This window comes from Malaclemys terrapin, chromosome 10 (assembly GCF_027887155.1).
Source record: "Malaclemys terrapin pileata isolate rMalTer1 chromosome 10, rMalTer1.hap1, whole genome shotgun sequence".
Lineage (NCBI taxonomy): Eukaryota > Metazoa > Chordata > Testudines > Emydidae > Malaclemys > Malaclemys terrapin.
Genome location: NC_071514.1, coordinates 10,015,543 through 10,036,840, shown reverse-complemented (window position 1 = coordinate 10,036,840; position 21,298 = coordinate 10,015,543).

Here is a 21,298-nt window from a genome sequence, read left to right as displayed (position 1 = left end):
CTCTACTCTACTTGCGCTACATTGATGACATCTTCATCATCTGAACCCATGGAAAAGAAGCCCTTGAGGAATTCCACCATGATTTCAACAAGTTCCATCCTACCATCAACCTCAGCCTGGACCAGTCCACAGTCCACTTCCTGGACACTACAGTGCTAATAAGTGATGGTCACTTAAACACCACCCTATACCATAAACCTACTGACCGCTATACTTACCTATGTGCCTCCAGCTTTCATCCAGACCACATCACACGATCCATTGTCTACAGCCAAGCTCTAAGATACAACTGCATTTGCTCCAGTCCCTCAGACAGATACAAACACCTATAAGATCTCTATCAAGCATTCTTAAAACTACAATACCCACCTGCTGAAGTGAAGAAACAGATTAACATAGCCAGAAGAATACCCAGAAGTCACCTACTCCAGGACAGGCCCAACAAAGAAAGTAACAACCACTAGCTGTCACCTTCAGCCCCCAACTAAAACCTCTCCAGCGCATCATCAAGTATCTACAACCTATCCTGAAGGACGATCCCTCACTCACACAGATCTTGGAAGACAGGCCAGTCCTCACTTACAGACAGCCCCCCAACCCGAGGCAAATACTTACCAGCAACCACACAACAAAAACACTAACCCAGGAACCTATCCTTGCAACAAAGCCCATTGCTAACTCTGACCACATATCTATTCAAGGGAGACCATCATAGGACCTAATCACATCAGCCACATCATCAGAGGCTTGTTCACCTGCATATCGATCAATGTGATATATGCCATCATGTGCCAGCAATGCCCCTCTGCCATGTACATTGGCCAAACCGGACAGTCTCTATGCAAAAGAATAAATGGACACAAATCAGACATCAAGAATTATAACACTCAAAAACCAGTCGGAGAACACTTCAACCTCCCTGGTCGCTCAACTACAGACCTAAAAGTCACAATTCTCCATCAAAAAAACTTCAAAAACAGACTCCATCGAGAAACTGCAGAACTGGAGTTAATTTGCAAACTGGACAGCATTAAATTAGGCTTGAATAAAGACTGGGAGTGGATGGGTCATTACACAAAGTAAAAACTATTTCCCCATGCTAATTTTCCCCCTACTGTTACTCACACCTTCTTGTCAACTGTTTAAAATGGGACATCCTGATTATCACTACAAAAGGTTTTTTTCTCCTGCTGATAATAGCCCACCTTAATTGATTAGTCTCGTTAGAGTTGGTATGGAAGCACCCATTTTTTCAGGTTCTCTGTGTGTATATATATCTTCCTACTGTATTTTACACTGCATGCATCTGATGAAGTGGGTTTTAGCCCATGAAAGCTTATGCCCAAATACATTTGTTATTTTCTAAGGTGCCACAAGTACTCCTCGTTTTTAATGCTCTAGAGCAGTGTTTCCTAAACTTGGGATGCCGCTTGTGTAGCGAAAGCCCCTGGCGGGCCGGTTTGTTTACCTGCCCCGTCCGCAGGTCTGGCCGATTGCGGCTCCCACTGGCCACGGTTCGCCGCTCCAGGCCAATGAGAGCTATTGGAAGCGGTGGCCAGTACATCCCACTTCTAAAAACTTAACTTGATACTGTAGGTTGATAAAGTTTAAATGATGGTATTGAACGCTTGTGGTTGTTAACGATTCTTTGAAACTTCTCATAAGACCCTTATCTCTATCTCCATCCTACTACGTAACCCATATTCACATGGAATGCTGAGGATCACTGTCCTAAGGGTAGAGCTTTGTAGAACTGGAAGCAGGGCATTCTTATTAGTGTTTCTGTGCCTTTGAAATTGATTCCCTATGTAAATACACTTAAGTATGACTCTGGACACTGATTGAACTTGTTTTCCCAGCAGCAGTAGTGGGGACAGTTATATAATCTCTCTCATTAAGTCAATTCATGTCTCAGTTTAGGGGACCAGAGGCCATGGTGATGAGTGCTCTACACTTAACACTTGTGGTGACAATAGTTGTTGTTTTTATTAATTCCTTCTGCAATTTTAGTTGGAGATAAGAGCTAGAAATCATACAAGTAAGCCTACTCTGATTGGATTTCTTCACCAAGGAGGCTGTGATAAACTGGGCTGAGCTTCAGATAGGAGAACCTGGACTGATTCAGATGGCTATCACTACTGAAAATCTGTCTCATTCTCTGATTGAGCCTGTTTGAAATGTCCCAGTCGAAAGAGCTCGGCTTTTTGTCTTCCCAGGTTTTATCCAGTTAAAGTCATCCTGAAATGTTGACAAAGTTTCCAACATGAGTCCTCTTTAAGGGTGAAATTCACCTCTGTGCGGCGGGCCGGGCCAGTTTATTTACCTGCTGACGCGGCAGGTTCGGCCGATCGCGGCCCCCACTGACCGCGGTTCGCTGTCCCAGGCCAATGGGGGACAGCGGGAAGCGGCGTGGGCGAGGGATGTGCTGGCCGCAGCTTTCTGCCGCCCCCATTGGCCCGGGATGGCGAACCGCGGCCAGTGGGGGTCACGAATGGCCGAACCTGCCGCGTCAGCAGGTAAATAAACTGGCCCGGCCCGCCAGGGTGCTTACCCTGACAAGCCGCGTGCCAGAGGTTGCCGAGCCCTGCTCTACGGAGATAGTGGGCCAGAATTTTAGGTAGCATGAAAGTAACTTATTTAGGTACTTTTTTTAATGAGGCCAGCTGGCCCTGGCCCTTTCCAGCAGAAGGGGTTATGGGTGGGCTGGGGATGGTAATCCTGAATGGCGGAACAGGTCCTTGGGAGCTGTTATCTGTCATCACAAGTGAAAGTATCCCTGAGGACAAGAACCAGTTAAGCCCAGAGCAAACCTCTATGGTCAGTTAGAGGGACAGAAAGGCGGTGGAAAGCCACCATTGCCCTCCCTCCCCGGGTGTGATGAGTGCTGCTTTTGGTGTCCTTTGGGATCTGGCCCAGATGTCTCCAAGCCTAATGAAACCATCAAGGTGGAAACTGGCTTGCTGGGTGTCAAGAATTTCTCCAAAACGTTACAAACTTACAAAAATGTTTGATGTCAGTTCAGTTCAAGAGATGAGCTGGGTTTATACCAAATGCTATAAAGCCATTTGTCAACTCTAAAATTAACCTTGTTTTGAGTCTCAAGTGTAGAAAATCAGGCTTTCAGCTGATAAACACCCATAATTTTGTTTGCCCATCTTACTCACGATCTTACAAAACACCACTAATAGTGATGCTCTGTATACACAAAGACAGGATATGGTTTTTTCCATACTTTTAGCAAGTGGCACTTAAAGTTTTGTAGATGGAGCTGGAGCCATAGTGTCTAGGAGATCAAGCGTTCTGACAATCTTGCTTAAGTGCAGCAATTGAAGTTTCATAACTAGCTACCCAAGGGGCCTGTACACTAACAGCATCCTCCTACAGTGGTGCTATATGTTAGGAAAGTCAGAGGAAGTCCAAATTAAATGGCTTAATACCCATGGGCCTTGGGCCTGCATGGGGGCATCAGGGCAGAAAATAATAATAATAATTAATAATAACAATAATAAAAGGTACCATCCCCAGTCACTCAAACAGTCCATAAGACACCAAATCTGGGCAGAATTGATTGTATCCATAGTAAGACTTTGGCTACTTATAGTATTCATCAAAATTTTATTAATAGGTACAATTTTAACTTTATATTGGCATCAATGTTACTGAAGAAGTGTATCAATCAAAAAGTAGAACAAAGATATTTGCTATTGATTTCACAGTCAACACTTCGATTAAGTTAATGCAATGCAGCAACTCTCAGTTAAAACTTGTGCTTTGAAACAAGGTAGTATGCTCATTACTTGATTCTCCCCCTCACTTTTTAGACAGCCCAATGTTGTGAGATGCCCAGCATCCTCAGCTCCCATTGATTTCTATAAATAGGCATGACTGTAATTTCCATTGAAACCAAAGGGAATTGAGGGCTCTCGACTCCTCACAGGATTGGATGTAAGTGTGTGTGTGTGGTGTGTGTGTGTGTGTGTAAATGCAACATCAGAAGTAAGACCCTGATCCTACCGACACTTACACACGTGAGTAACTTCCCTGAATTTAGCTCACTGGGAGTACCAGAAGGGCCTGAACTTGTGCTTAACTTTACACACTGAAGTGAAATGCACACATATACTCCCATATTGACCATTATGTATATAAAAAGTATTTCTAAAAATTGTGTATGTAAATACGCCGGTGGGTATGTGTAATATACTTTTTAAAGGAGATCCATGTGTGCAGATATATAATGTGTCAAGATGGGTTGCTGATCTTGTTGCCACAATATACTAAATTAAAAAAACAGAAGTTATTAAAGGGGACTATTGAGTCAAACCCCGCCCGCCAAAATCTATATTTTGAACTGTATTTGCATATTAACTAAAATGTAATGAATAATTATTACATATTCTATTCACCCCCTCCCCCAACACTGACCTGCACATTACACATGTTGCTGAAGAATTCAGTGCATGTTTAGCATCTTAAAGGTACAGATATTAAATATCAGTAACAGCAGGTCTTTAACTTTCCAAAAATGTTTCGGGCTCAATTATGGCTTTGTCATTGTCACATGCCCTGAATAAGGAGTAGTGCACAGTGGTGTTGCCACAGGAACATATCAAGAACCAGATTTTTATTCTGAGAGTGGCGATCTGGCTCCCTTGTTCCAGTGAGGAAAGCAGACGGAGGGGTGGCACAGATTACTTGTCACAGATTACTTGCCCTTGTATACTGGTTTAGGGATGGAACCAAGGCTTCATGCACTCCCCAGCCCTCCCCAATCACTCCTCACCTACATGCATAATGTCCCTGCACAATTTGCATTCTCACACCTTGCTGCTACCACAATGTGGTTAGCTCACGTGTAAGAGTAAGTGTGTCCTTACTCCCTCCTAGCTCCCCTGTGCAGTAGCATAGCCAGGCTCACAATCTGGCCTTTATAATTTATAGATAAATGCACATCTATTTTCCTACATAATCCAGAAGTCAAAACACATTTGTCTTCCTCTCTAAGTCTTGCAGCAAGTTAGGCAGTCAGAAGACTCACATAAAACATTTCAACAGCAAAATTAGGTTCCCAGGTTTATACCTCCTGTGTCAATAGCTCTGAAATTACATTTGGATTGTCTGTATGTTTGAGACCACTTATTGTCAACAAAACTCAACAGCTCATGGGCAGGCATAGTTCTGGTGAGGCATTTGTCTGTATTGGGATGAGAATAGCTCATATGGTTGGGTGGAGCAGGTGATCATACATTCAAGTAACTACATCGGAGTATTTATTACTAGATCATATTGTTTCAGCGATTGCATTCGTAGGGACTGTGCATTGCACCGAGTGCTGTTTTAGGAATGCGTGTTGAATTTGAATTTGCCATACTGTGGCACAACACAACGGGGCCTGACCCATAGCCCGTTGAAGTCAATATAACTCACTACAATGCGCTTTGATCAGACCTGTGTTCTCAAGACCTGCAAGGACCCCTCCTTCTGATGCCATTTTTGTTGGGTGTTTTTGTTTGTTTGTTTGTGTTGGGGGGAAGGGTTGTGTGTACGTGAACTTTTCTAATCCAAGCAAGGTAAATCTTTCACTGAGTATACTCTGAATACTGGGGTTCATTAGAACCCAGATCCTCAAAGTGAAACTCAGGGAATGCAAACCTACAAAAACTGAATCCAGAAAAGGAATGGTTTTTTTGACCAGCCCCTGCCCCCACCCTACAAACCAAAGTCACAGAGTTTCCCAGTGGACTACACTTGATTTTATCTATCCATCTATCTATCTTAAGGAAGAAATTACAAGGCTATTTTAATGAAAGGGGAATAGAAGTCAATGGAATTTGGCTTTCGATGGTGTATATACCGAATCATCTGGATGCTTTTATGTTAGATTTCTGAGTTACGCCAATCAATGAAATTGGCCTGTGCTTTTCTCTCCCTTTCTTCATTTAAACGTCAAGGTGAAATTCAAAGGCTTGTGCAGAGCTACTTGAGTCATTCAGAAGATCACTACCCCACTGGGGATTCTCTTTGTTTCAGCACTTGAACATCATTGGCTTTATTATCTCCATTCAGGTTTTGTGATTATTCTCATCCCATAGTCTCCTAATAGTCGTTAGAGATGCAGACACAGCGTGGATTCTGCCTTTGCATTGTTCGAATAAATGTAAATACCAGCTAAGATATTTTGTGACTTGGTGGCAGTACATGTTAATGACAGATTATAGCAGCAGAGTATTGTAGCATGTCTCAGCATACCAAGGGCCTGATCCTGTGAGATACTAAGCACTCTCCATCGCTAGTAGTTGAAATGGGAGTTGAGTGTGCTCATCTCCATATGGTTGCTCAGCACCCCCCAAGAATTGGGTCCGTATTTATGAATTTATAAAGTGCTATAGCTCAACCCCACAACAGGCAACTACTTAGTTCATTTAGTTAGGTCCTAAGATTATCTAAGAAGAAAGCCAGTGCCTAATTAGAGAAGCCTCAAAGGATATTTAGTTTGCAGCCTTCATTTAAAGTTAGTGATACTTCCTTTAAACACAACAACAATAATTACTAATAAAACCCTGAATAATTCCAACATGGGAAGCATATCTAGGTATTCTCTGGTAATATAGCTCCTCACTAAGAACTGATCCACAACCCAGGGAGGTTATCTCATGAACTTCAGTGGGTTTTGGATCAAGCACTGAGTAGGGCTTAATCGCCTGTAAATTAAGAACGAGGAACTGATTCGGTACAACAAAATATAGTCCAATGTCACACAATTCTCAGACCAAATCAAGCTCAAATCCGATTTTAAGCTTTTATAAAGCTTGTTTCTATTCACTTATGCAGTTTTTGTGATGCAACAACTTGGTGAGTACAAATTTGAACCACTTCAAATATCGCTTGTTGTAGTGATTTGTGGGGACAGGCTGGGAACTTGGATTCATATTTCACTGCCCAAACCAGCTCCTACAGGTTGAGTTGCAGGTCGTAGGCAAAACCAGAGCGACTATTTCTGGATCTCTTCAAGATGGAGTTTTGCTAATTCAACGGAAACTGATAACTCCCCTTTAAGTCAGTGGAGTTACTCAAGATTTACATCAGTAAATCTACCCACTTGAGACATTTATCACCATTGTATCTAAGTGCTGAAATGTGAGTTATTTGTGTATAAAATTTAAAATGATAAGTTTGATGCTCTTCCACTTAGTACATGGGTATAATCTCCTTTGTCTTTCATATGAACTACATATCCCCTAAGGAAGAGTAAGGATCTCAAAATAGAGCATAAGATCACATACATAATCTGTCTGCTAGCTGGTCATCTTGGTTGCTATTTACCGCCGGTCTTTTCTTTTTTTAGGTCCCCTCAACACCTTCTTTTCAACTACTTTATTTTCATGCCTGAATTGTTCACTCTAACATTACAGTGCAACCCATACTGTATTACAGTCACCACTCAAGGAGCTGATAGAAATGGGTTGTTTAACTCAGCAGGTTTTCTAATAAAGGTAGAGTGGAACTATGCTCAGTACACTTGGAGATAGTTTGGGGTTGGTCTCTTACAAAAGTAGGTGGCTTTAATAAGGGTAATTGCTAGCACAGGTTTCACATTATCTGATCTATTATCTGCAAGATAGTATTGGATCACCTCCAACTTGTTTACAAAATAGAAATAACTTTAACAATCTCTCTTTTTTCCTCCTATAGCCTGGGAAGGAGAAATAGCTCGATTAGTTTATGTGATTTAGTGTATGTGAGAGAAGAGCTTATTAGGAGAAAACTAAGAGATAAGAGATAAGTTTAGCTGAGAAAATGGTGAGATCTTTGTTCATCCTTTTCTCTCTCTCAAGTGAATTCTGTATTCTAGGTCTAGCTTTATGAAATTTCTTTCTTCTGCACTCTCAAACCTACCCCTGTCGGTCAACAGGTTCGTGGTTCCAGTGGAACACAGTTGTTATGGGAGGTTGTAGTAAAGAAAGGCAAAAGCCAATGAAGGGCTTTGAGTATCTAGACATCTGTTTTCTTGGATTCACTGAGCTTTGCAGATGTATTCCTATCCACCAAGACCTTGACAACATCCCTCCTACCTCCCTGCCCAACATCTTAAGTCCTGAACGCCTTTCTGGGAACATTCGTTTAGCCTCATGCAATCAGGCTACAATCAGAGAGAGGCTTGAAAAGCAGATTGGGCTAAACAAGACTTAAAAATTAAGCACCTTGTTCCAGATCTCACGCAGAAGGTTCCTGGGTTTGACCTTCCATGGTCACCTTGGTCAACTCTGAACCAAATCCAAATCAACCATGGTAGATGCAGACATCTAATGCACAAATGGAAAATCAAGGACTCCCCAGCATGCAAGTGTGGTTCTCCACAACAGACCATTGAACACATCATTACCTACGGCCCAATTTACTAATATGAAGGAGGCATCACTGCAATAAATTCTGCTACTCCTGATGTAGCCATTTGGCTCGATCAACTTCAGATGAAATTGTAGTTGCTGCTCTACACCAGCCATACGAAAGAAGAAGTATCTAGACAAAGGGCTTGAACTGGACTCTTTGAACAATGGGGAAATAGTGCAGACCTGTGTTATGCGGACAGACTGCTGTGTTTTATAAATAGACTATATCAGTATTTCCCAAACTTGGGATGCCGCTCGTGTAGGGAAAGCCCCTGGTGGGCCGGGCCGGTTTGTTTACCTGCTGTGTCCGCAGGTCCAGCAGATCGCGGCTCCGACTGGCCGCGGTTTGCTGCTCTAGGCCAATGGGAGCTGCGGGAACTGGCAGCCAGTCCGTCCCTCGGCCCGCACCACTTCCAGCAGCTCCCATTGGCCTGGAGCAGCGAACCGCAGCCAGTGGAAGCTGTGATTGTCCGGACCTGCGGATGCGGCAGGTAAACAAACCGGCCCGGCCTGCCAGGGGCTTCCCCTACACAAGCGGCATCCCAAGTTTGGGAAACACTGGACTATACTATAGTCAGGATTTACTTTTGTTCAAACTGGTTAGAATAAAGATTTTCTTCTGAAAAAAATAATTCCTTGACTTTGGCACAAGCCTTGAATAGAGTGCAGAGTCACAATTCAGTCCCTGGTCCCGCCTTTGCTCCAGGGAGGAAGTATTCAGTGCCACTTCTACAGGTGATGCAGATTACTTCCCTTCCTATGCTAGCTAGCAGGTTGGGGAAAGAGGGTGAAGGCTTCACCCACTGCCTACTCCTGCCCACACACCTGTGGAGAAGGGCATGTAGCAATCTCCACTCATTGCCCTGGTTAGGTAATCCCGGGTGGTAAGGATGTGGGTCTCCTTACATCCCTGCATGGGGACATAAAATAAGTAATAATCTCACCCATATTTATCAATGGACAGAAAGTTTAAAAATAACAGCTCAGTAATAGTGAGAATTTTAGTTCAGCACCTTAACTATTAAAGTTTATATTTTTTCAGCAATACAACACTAAGGTTCAGGCAGTGTTAATTTAAATTCAGACAAGTGCTGTTGTCAATACAGCTATTATGTTTTTGGATATTTCCTGTTCAAATTTCCTTGGTACTATCAAACTGAAATACAATGGCCATTAACCCTCATTAACCCTCTAGAATCACATGATAAGGAGAGGTGTTCCCAATAGGACAGAGGTCCTAAGAGGAGAACAGAGTATAAATTGAAGATGCCCTCAAAATAAATGTTAAAGATGGAACAAAAATATAGAAAGAAGGAAAACACAAAAAAAGAAGGAAAGAAACTATGGTAATGCTGAGGCAAGCAGTAATTTATTAATGTTTCTCTGCAGAAAAGTAAAGAAACTCTGCATATCTGTTTTGCTTAATTATCTGGTTGACCTCAGTAAAAAGAAAAGCTGAAGTTAAATGCATAACATTTTTCTTTACAACGTTTTTTCCCCCAGTTCCTTTCTTATGAGTACCCATGTGGTTTCTCTCTTTCTGAGCAGAGTGATAGCTCTAGTCATTTTAATGACCTCTGAGAAAGTGCTTCAGGACATATTTGCAGAGCTGAGGTTGCCATGCCACAGCCTTGTCTCCTTACCATGCTCCAGATATTGAACCTTCCCGTAACTACAATTACAACATAAACCACAAAATGTAGATTTACAGATTGTTTTCAGCAACACCCATTCAAATTTACTTATATTTACACTAGAAAAATTAGGGTAAGTGCTATTGTGACCAGAGACATAGACCAAGATCAATAACCAACCAATCCTTGGCTAATAAAGCACTTCTCTAAGGTCTATGGTTGCTTTATTCTGACTTTGAGGTTGGCCTCTAATGTCTTATCCATTGACTTTTCCCGTAAATATGTCTAATAGAGACCAGGCTGAACCCTGAGAAGGAAAGATACACTCTGTTTGGTAAGAATTGCTAATTAACTAAGTATGTAAAACCTGTAGCTACTTACTGCTCTCAGCATTTCTTCTGTGGGTAACATGGATCTAAAAGTCAAACGTTAACTCCTGTTTTATATGCAGAGATTTTTCTGAAGGTCTAACCAGTTCAAAATCTACATTAATAGAGAGACTATTTTGTATTCTTCTCTCTAGTAAGATCTTTTTAAAATAGCGAAGGGAATGGTATTAGCTATTGCTGAGTACATTTGAGGCAGAGCAATAGGGTCCTGTTGTCATGTTCTTCAGTCACATATTTTAAAATATATTGATTAAAGGTTAGCAAGAAAGAGAGAATTTCATTTTTTGTTAAATATGGCATTGCACTGCTGGTACATGTGGGCCATTGTCTAACTAAATTCAGGGCCTGGGTAGTCAGCCCTCCCTCAACTCCTATTTCACTCTACTGGGAGTTGGGGGTGTTCTGCACCACTAATTATCAGACTTTTAAGGCTCAACCCTTCATGGGGCTGCACATTCTGGCCCTGATCAAGCAAAGCGCCTTTAGTATGTGCTTCATTTTAAGGACCATGAAGACACATCCCTGCTTCTTTTCTTCCAGTGTAAGGGGGGAAGGAAACAGATTTATGGGAGGTGACCCTATCACACTGCTCACAGAGAACTCTGGATAGAAGAAACGACATAGGGGATTGATTGTGTTTGTCTTTCTCACTACATTGAATGTAGTGCTGTAACAACATAGATTTAAAAAAAAAAAAATTACCAGTTATTTGCAGGGACAGATCTAAAGAAAATTGAAGTAAGTGGAAGCACTCACTTTGACTTCATTGAGATTGGATCTGGCCCTGTATTAGCATCAAATTAACCCAATATGATAGGATATCGTGATTATAGAAGGGAACCAATTAGCATGGGAGAAAGTGTTCCTCTATCTTGTATAGTGAAAGACAATTTTTTTTGTTTGGCTTTTTACCATCAGTGTAATATAGACAGTCACCTGTAACAATTGTCGTAAACCTCTTATTTGCTCACTGCCTCGCTATGTGTATATATAATACACTGGGCTAGTGCATATGTGTACATAGTATATTCTTGATTCATAATCTTTAATTGATCTTGAAAAGGATTAAAGTTGGTAAAAATGTGTTTTGTTTTTTTAAAAACATTTCTGAAAATTTTCACACAAAAAAATCTGTCAAAATTTTGAATTTTCGAAAAGTTTCCACCGGCTCTAGAATTGTCTTGTAAAAAGAGCCACAAATCTGGAAAGCATATTTGGACTTTCTAAAGCTTGATTACTCTATGGTGTAATAAATGGATCAAATTCAGCTGTGGTGTAAGGGGACACAACAGAATTGGAGTCCTGATCTGAAATGGAAGCCTATTTCTGTACAGGTTATCTAGGACTTGGCTAACATAATGATGGTCAAGTTCATGACTGGAAAGCACTTTTTTCTTCATATGCAGGCAGATTTTTCCTTCCTGGAATATTTCATCTATATGTTGAAAAAGTGTGAGGGTAGGTTACGGAAATAATGCAAATACCTTGCTTGTCACACTTAGTCAAGGATGGACTAATTTATGTGCACTCGTGGATCTATGAAATGTATTAATTGGAGCTGATAGAGTGGAGATGAGGTGACCTCCAACTGTTTTCCTTGTTTTCAGACTGGGAACAGTAGGAGGAAGCTCAAAGATCATGAACAGTAAGTGAAAATATCTGTAATATTGTCCTAGTCTGCTGGGATATTTCAGCTGGCGCAGCCTGCATGTTAACTGGAAGTGAGATTGCCATCAGAAAACAGGTAATACCACTTAACATTCTTTGAAGGGTGCCTGATGTTTTGACATGTGAGCAGGTCACTTGGCAAGGTTCCATTATACAATGTAATGATATAATGTGTTCAAGTGGCAAATCACCGGTTTCCCTCACTGAAAATTTTAAATGGTACACAATAAAGTTTGCTGTCATCTGAGCAAGTCACTCTCAGTTCAAACAGATGATTTCCTGATTTCTTCTTAATCCTCCTCCTATCCATTTGGACAATCTATTTGTCTGTGTTAGAGGTAGGGGAAATCCACCCATCTGGCTTACTTATACCTCCTCAGGACATGCAAACCTATTCAGACTAATCTATGTTCAGTCTGTAGGGCAATGGGTCCCCCGTTCTGATTTTGTCCCTGGGCACCACCATAATAAAAATAATATATTCATAAAATGGTCAAAAATAATTCTTATAACTTTTTGTCTTCAAAAATTACCTCCAAAATCCCTGCGGGGTATGAGAGCGGGTATTACCATCCCCGTTTTACCAAGAGGGAGAGATTCATTGCTGTCAGGTCTGTGCTGTCACCACTGGTAATCTTTCCTGGGTCTCAAAGGCAGGGAATGGCAAGTCGCCCACCAATATGTTGCCGATACTAGCAAGATAGTGTAATGTAACCAATGTAATGCCCTCCTCCCCTCCCAAAAAAAAGTTTGGAGGGAATATAAAAACTCAGACTTCAGGGATTAATTTAATCTCGATTAGGAGTTAGGATGAGGCTTTCACAAGAGGCTGATTGTACCACATATGCCTGCTGTGGGGTTTCCTGTATTTCTCTCTGAAGCACACGTTGATGACCACTGCCAGGCAAGATAGTAGACTAGATGGACCCCAGGTCTGATCCAGTGTGGTCAGTCTATGAATGTCTACACTTCATGCTGGGGGTGTAATTCCCATCGCGAGGAGACGTACCTACACTAGGTAGGATTAGGATTGACATCCCTCCACGATTGCCCTGGAGTCTCCAGGAATTAAAGATTAATCTTTAATTAAAGAGTATGTCATGTGACGAAACCTCCAGGAATACGTCCAACCAACACTGGCAACCCTAGGTAGGATTGAGTTAGAGAGCAGTGGCAGGAGAGGCTATCCAGCCTGAGTACAAGCCTGTCTGAGGTGGACTAGTGAGTGTATGTCTCCTCAAACTGGGAATTAACTCCCTCCCCCTCCCCAGTTTAAAGTGTAGACCAGGGGTCGGCAACGTTCAGCACGCGGCTCAGCAGGGTAAGCACCCTGGCGGGCCGGGCCAGTTTTATTTACCTGCTGATGTGGCAGGTTTGTCCGATCACGGCCCCCACTGGCCGCGATTCGCTGTCCGAGGCCAATGGGGGCAGCGAGAAGCCACGGCCAGCACATCGCTCGCCCGCGCCGCTTCTCACTGCCCCCATTGGCCCGGGACAGCGAACCGCGGCCAGTGGGGGCCGCGATTGGCCGAACCAGTCGCGTCAGCAGGTAAATAAAACTGGCCCGGCCCGCCAGGGTGCTTACCCTGCTGAGCCGCGTGCCGAACGTTGCCGACCCCTGGTGTAGACACACCTTCTGTGGTGCTGAGACAAACCTAACTGAAGTCAATAGAGTTTACACTAGCTGAGGATCTAACCCCACTTTCTTGTTTCCTTCCACTTTAACTTGACCAGACCCCCAACCCCCATTTGTTAGGAATAGGATGTTTTTTGTAGTGTCCAAGTGAATGGATTCAGCTCAAAGGCATCCATAACAGCTACCAAGAGGTTCCTTTTCTAGCTATGACCATGTTCATTTTGGGCCCGGAATTCTTTCCAATTGGTATGGCTTTGAGAGAATTGGTCATGTTTGCATTAGTGTTTCTCTGCATTGTTACAATGAACAAAGCAATTAATATGTCTTTAATTTGCACCTAACAAAACAAAAAGGATGCGTTCAGTCTGTGTGACATGTCGACAATTTTTTCTTTAAAAACAAAGTTTCACGCTGTGACTACAATTAGTGTAATTGTCAGCTCTTCTCTAAAAACAAATATGTATTAAGAGAAAAGCCAGTATTGTGCCCTCCTCTGGTGTGAAAATGAGACAATCAAAAACTATTGTAATTACCTCAGTGATATTATAATTAGCAACGATTAAGTTATTCCATGCTGCTTTTTTCCTCTTGGCTACAATTAAAAAAGTATATATCTTTCTGCTGCACATTACTGCTGATCATTTTACCTCCATACATGTCTGGTAAGTGGATAAATTAGAAGTAATTTTAAAGCACAACTCCGTTAAAACATATATCTTTCTATTTAACTGCTTTAACCCTTAGTATGGTTTGTACATCACTCAACATCTGTGTAGAATAAATAGTTGTGGGTTTTTTTGTTTTGTTTTTTGTATTTTAATACTGTCTAGGCCACTAAACCAAAACAAACAAAAAAAAAGGTAAAGAATGCCCCTATTTATTTATAATATATATGGTGTAGGTTTTCAAATGCTGCTAGTGATCTTGGCTGCCCAGCTAGAGACACGTGAAGTGGCTTTCCTTTCATAGGGGAGTGCTCAGCCATAGGCCCCCAGATACCACAGTGATGAGTGTGGTATAAAATCCTATATAGAATAGAAGAGCATAAACCAGTGTTTCCCAAACTTGGGACGCCGCTTGTGTAGGGAAAGCCCCTGGCGGGCTGGGCCGGTTTGTTTACCTGCCCCGTCTGCAGGTTCGGCCAATCACGGCTCCCACTGGCCGTGGTTCACTGCTCCAGGCCAATGGGAGTTGCTGGAAGCAGCGGCCAGTACGTCCCTCGGCCCGCACCACTTCCAGCAGCTCCCATTGGCCTGGAGCAGCAAACCGTGGCCAGTGGGAGCCGCGATTGGCCAGACCTGCAGATGCGGCAGGTAAACAAACCAGCCCGGCCTGCCAGGGGCTTTCCCTACACAAGTGGCGTCCCAAGTTTGGGAAACACTGGCATAGACCTTTCTGAATACCAGACCCCTTTAAGGTGTCTCAGATGGGGTTCCCTAAACCCGAAGCATCACAAATTGCTTTTGAAAATGTAGCTCTAAGACCCCAATCCTTCATGCACTTAAGTACACGCTTAGCACTGTGCACATGATGAGTCTTGTTGAGGTCAGTGTATACCCAAGGGTAAGAGATTGAGTACATGTTTAATTATTTTAAGCATCAAAGCCTGGACTTTAGGGATCTTCAGCATAAGTTTTTAAAACAACACCACACACAATACGTACCAATTCACACCAAATGAGTGGATTGGGCACTTTGGAAAGCTATCATTAGCCATCCAATAATAATACTCATTGGAATCCTTCTTATACAAACCTTGGCTATTCTGGGGGGAGTGGGAAACTACATTGGGAGCATGTTCCCAGATGACCATCTGCTGCACTTCCTTCCCCGGCAAATGACCGGAGTAAATTCCATTTTACTCAAATAAATGGGGTTGCCCAGCAGTTATGTATCAATTGCACGAATCCTGTGCTGAACATAAAAGATAGCTGTATGCACTTTTGTCAAAAGGCACTTTGCAATCGAAAAGTATATGCAACCAATATACATAATACCATTGGCTTTGTGCTTCCAAATACACTTGATCCACATTTTTAAAAGTGACATGAGCGCTCACACTTGGAGCGCTCAAAACAGGTAGATCCCAGAGGTCTATGCTAATTTTGCCTCCCATTTAAAAAAAAAAGGCATCAGTCACATCTCCCCCTTTAAATAAATAACCGCTTGTATTCACAAAAAACAAGCGGGCAAGCTAATAATTAGAATTATGTGAATTGAAGGTCCAATATATATGATATATACATGACCTGCCAATTCTAAGTAGGAAGTCTCTAGGTATTCTTGGAAAACAGGGATTCGTAGCTCTCCAACAGTGTACAGAAGTTCGTTTATAGCCCCAATGCTATCAGAATTTAAATTTCTCTCTGATCCTCCACTCTAGCTGGGCTTATTTTGGCACCATTCCAGGACTAAATATGGCTGGTTCTGGACCTCAGAACAGTGTAATTTTCTTTCCCTGCTAAGTGCCTACATTTTTAACCACACAGAGGCAGAGCTCCGAGCCTCTGGCTTCCTTTGTGTGCATGTCAGTGATGTTAATAATGTCTCTATTGGTATTTTGTCTCTGAAGTGAACTCCGAAGGCTTTCATTTTGTGAGTGGAAATCCTTTCTATAAAGGTTTCCATCTCTGACTTCGTATGGGGTGCCACAATCTAGTCTCATTAGAGGCGTGGAAAGCTCTCAGGCCAGCCATGATAAGACAACAGGAAACATTATTTTCTCCAAATTTACAGGGGGAAAAAATCCACAATTTATGTTTTTCTCACTCTTTAGGGCAGATGTATTTGTGATCTCACAATAAAGGGGGATATATAAGGCCATATCCTGTGAGGTACAGAGCACCCTTTACTCCCATGGGCCTCAGTGGGAGTTTAGAGGACTCAGCACTTCACAGGATGAACAATGACAGCGCTGGAAGTGGAATTCTGAGTATGCTGGGAGACCAGATATGGCCCCACCAGCTGCAGAGCAGCTCTCCAGCACCCCTTTATTGCTCCGCTGAACCCTGGTGCGAGGTCTAAAGGAGATCTTGACCTGCTGCACTTCTGGATGGTGGTTTCACAATGCCTGATGCTATCCCCACAGTTGTGAGACAGCTCGAAGCATTTGCTTGAACTTAGAAAGCAATTTTAACTGATTCAGTGGGGGTTCTCCCCCTACCATTTGTTCCATTGTCCTGGCTCTCCCTCTTTCATCTCTGCCGTTTATGTTCAGAGTAGATTTCCACACGTGTGCTTACCTCTTTGTATCGTGCTTCTGGATATGGCAGGAGAACGCGAAATACGGGATAGTGAACGGATGGGCTTCCAACTTGTGAAACTGGTGGATTTGTACTGTAAGACTAATGATTCTTTTTAAAAAGTCACATATTGATTGAAACACTCTTCTTGGCAATAATCAGCTTCAGTTGTGACATGTGGGGGTTGGAAAGCACCTGTACACTGCAGGGAACCTTTCCGTGCCTTTGTTTACACGGCAGCTCTCATAAATAAGCTTATGCTTGACTGGGTTTGGATGCCTTAGTCTTCACCCCCTCTGCCCCTTTTATACACCTCCCCCCCCCCCCCCCGCCTACTGGTATGTGATTTTTATTTTTAAATACTACTTATTTATTAGCATGCTGACAGCTTTATTTAAAGGATATTGCTTTGCAAGAGAAATGCCTAGCTCTGGAGTTTTGATGTTTCAGGGATTTTGAAGCAGTAATTCCAGGAGATTAGAGACCCGTGGCTTCCCACAGCAGCCAGGCTGACACATCTACACACGTGATCTTAGTCAGAGTTACTTATAATTGGTGTGTTAAAACAGGCCTGCATGCTTAGCCCTATGAGACAACAAGATTAGTTCATAAACAAACACTAGGGAGTAAAGTAACCAAAGTTGCATGACATCTGTTAGAACAAACACATTTTGCTGGGATAGGTCCTTGTTGCTTTAAATCTTTTGCTGTAATACAGATCTGTTTTCTCTAAAAGATTTAGTTTAGGAGAAGGATAGTTCATCGCTATTGGACTGGGACTTGGGAGGGTGGAGTTCTTATCCCAAAAGTTCAGTGGATGTTTCCAAGTGTCATAACTGCTCTTGGTCAGTTTCCCTGTCTGCAAAATGGAGATGCCAATATTAACCACAAGATGTTGAGTCTTAACCTTTTACTCTTCAGGTGGGAGGCTCCACAGAAATGTAACATATTATTATAAAATAGGATGTCATAATTTTAAAGGTTTCTAGTCTATAGATGGGCAAATTGATGGGAATGAAATTAAAAACCAGATGAAAACATCACCTAAAATTAATACTCAACAGTTTGTGAAGTTTGAAAAAGTATGATGGAATTTTGTTCAATTTCCATTTTCCCACTGAGGTTCTCGGTATGGACACTAAAACATGAGGAGAAAGGCTGTTGTCATGCTCTTCCCATGCTATTATGTTGCTAAACCAACATGTACTAGAGCTCTCAAGAGAGAATTTGTTCTCACATTACTTACAGAGCAAAGCACTTTGCATCTTAATGTTTGAGGTTTGTCTGAGCTGAAGAGGACCTGTTCCACTTGCAATCCTTTTGGTTCATTATCACCATTACTTCCCCGGGCTGGAGATGGACAGCTCTGATCAGTATTAGAGGCAGCTAGATACTCACACTGGAGAACATCCTGCATGGCCTTCAGAAAACTGGTGCAGAAGTGGAATGGGATTTTGAAGCCCACAGAGGGTGTATTCATCCTTGTGTGCTCCGTGGAGGTTCTCCCAACCCTGGTGTGGAGGAGTGAGGGGGCATCTGGGGACAGATGAAAATTCTAGTGAAGACACAACCTAGACCTATTCCATTTTTCTGGCACTAATACAGAATCAGTGAGCTAATCCCATTCCTCCCTGGTGTTCAAAGGTAAGGCCTAGGAAGATGGAAAAAAGGATGCAGGGACCAGAGAGGCAAAAATAAACCAAGAGAATAGCTCGTTACTGTCCCATATTTGTAATGAAGTGCTCCGTGCCACCGCAACCATAAGAAGTGAAGTTAGAATGAGCAGCTTCCCATTAGAATGAATGTGGCCCATGTTGTTATAATAAGGAAATGATCTTAAATCGACAGAGCTGTGCTGCCTTTTGTACACAAGAAAGGCTAATCCCATTAAAAGTAATGGTCTGAGATTGCTCACTCCAAGTACTGATAATGAGTTAAGTTTGTGCTGTCTATAATGAGTCTTCAGCATTCTTTATGTCCTCATTGTTGATGAACTGCGTAGCATGAGCCATTCCAGGCTTAATTATGAAAATTTCTCAGAGTGAAAATGATCTTTTTAGGAAGCAGCTGTAAATAAATACCACTGGGGGAGAGGGGGCTCATTCTGCATGGGGCTGAGTGCCCTCAGCTTTCATTCATTTTCCTGGTAGTCGCAGCTGCTCAACAGTGATGAGAATTTAAGCCCCTATAATACAACATGAGTCTCGTAATGTTAAACCAGAAAAGTCATATTTAAAATGTTGTAGGAACAATTGCTCCTATTTTAGCACATGGAGACTTGTGTATGAAATCATCAAAATGCAGTTTGCAGTGCGGGCCTATTTCTTTCAATCTGATTAGGGATTTTAAAACTATCATACCGTTGCATTACATTGTTGCTCTCCATCGCTCACCGTTTTATATGGCTGCATGATGGGAGGCTATTCTAAAGCTTCTAAATTCTTACCTCCAGCTCCAATTAGATATATCATTTCCCACGTCCTTGTAAAACCAGTTCCTTGGTAATTTTTGTCTTTATGACCTGATATAAAGACCACTGAAGTCTATGCAAAGATGCCCATTGACTTCAGTGGGTTTTGGATTGGGTGGGAGCATTGTATATATATTCCTTTGATTATCATGGTAAGAAGAATCTTGTTAATGATAAAGCGTTCAGAAAAGCCTATAGCTTTCTGTGCTGCGGAGATAGGCATGAATAACTTTGCGCAGATGACTAGACTCATTAAACTCACACATTGCAAGTTACAGATGTAAGTGTCTCTAGGATCAGGCCCTAAATTAGGTTGCATCATTATGTAACACTTTTTCACAACATAAAAATACTGAAAATAATCACACTGTTTAGGGCACGTTGGAAGAGATTGAGGCGACTCTTATCCATATGCAGCAGTGTAGCAGAAGTCAGTAAAACGCAATTATTCTGGAAATCTGGATTTTTTTTTTGTTGCAGTCATTATTTACATTTAGATCTTCCTTCCTTTTATAGTATTGAACTGGACCATTCAATGCTAGCTGGCATGGAACATTAACTATATACTACCCAACATATGGCCATAGGATGTGTGCTCACAAATTTTGTAGTATCTAGCCACACAATTTATGCAAAAAATTGTAACATGCATTACCCCCATTAAAAATGTGCATTACGGATCATTTAATTTTTTGAGTAGATGATTCACTATAAACTGGTCTTTGATATAGGAGGGCTCTGATTCAATAAAAAAAGAATTATGAACAGTGACATTAATAACCCCAGTTCCTAGCTCAGAACTTGTTAGCCAAATCACCCTCCAGCACAATATTAATACAACCATGAAAAGGCCAAGGAAAATGCAGGTGCTTTTATTCTATATCCCTATCCAGCTTCTTTGCTGATGGTAGCCACTTTAAAGCTGGAAGAGAACTGGACAATTTTTGTGTTTTAATAAACCAGGTTTTCAAACCACCAGGTCTGTTTTACTGATTGGAATGGTGTTTTCAGAACCTTGAGACAGGATTTTGATCAGGAAAAAGATCAGATCTCTGGAAGTGGGACACCAGATCCCAAACCCCTTATGTTTCATGGAAAGCTCAGATACAAACTCTGCCAACATCCTCTAACGATCACAAGTTCCAGGCTTATGGACCCAGTCCTGAATCCTGTTACTCGCTTGAGTAGTCTTTACACAGGTGAATAGTTGCAGACTTCAGCCTTAGCCTCCATATGGCAATGCAGAACATCTGCATGAGCACAAATGTCTTGTCTAGATCTGAATGTCGGATCAATGCCTTAAATAGTACTTCACACATAAGAAAGGTTTGCAAGATGAGTTCCTATATACGGTGTTTTTAATCATTGGGCTGACTCAACTCTGCTGCGTTTGTCACATTTACCAGATGAGAAACCAGGCTTCTCACAAGCTTAGGACTAAATCCACTACTGTACAAAGAGTGAATAAAGTTATCACACAGCAACAGCAGTACTTCCCAGACGTCACTTAACTTGAAATGCTGTATTCCCTTTGAGTTTCTGTTAATTCAATTATTGTGAGAAATACAGTCAGAGCAACACACACAGTCTAATGTTTTCCTGTTATCTTTGCACTGCACTATTGCAACAAAAACAACCCCACTGGTTTGAGTTTGCAGTACTGTGCTACTCATTAGAATGTAAAGATCCCAAGACTACTAATGGTATTTCTGTCAGGCATGTTGCCCTCAGCCACACAGAATTTGATGTCTTCCACTGCAGTTTGCTGCTAGACTCTCTCTCTTATTTCCTTTAAATTCAGAAGATTGGGAGGTCCGAAGTCAGGAAGTGTAGATGTTGAAAGATCTCTGAAGGCAATAGGTGTTGAAC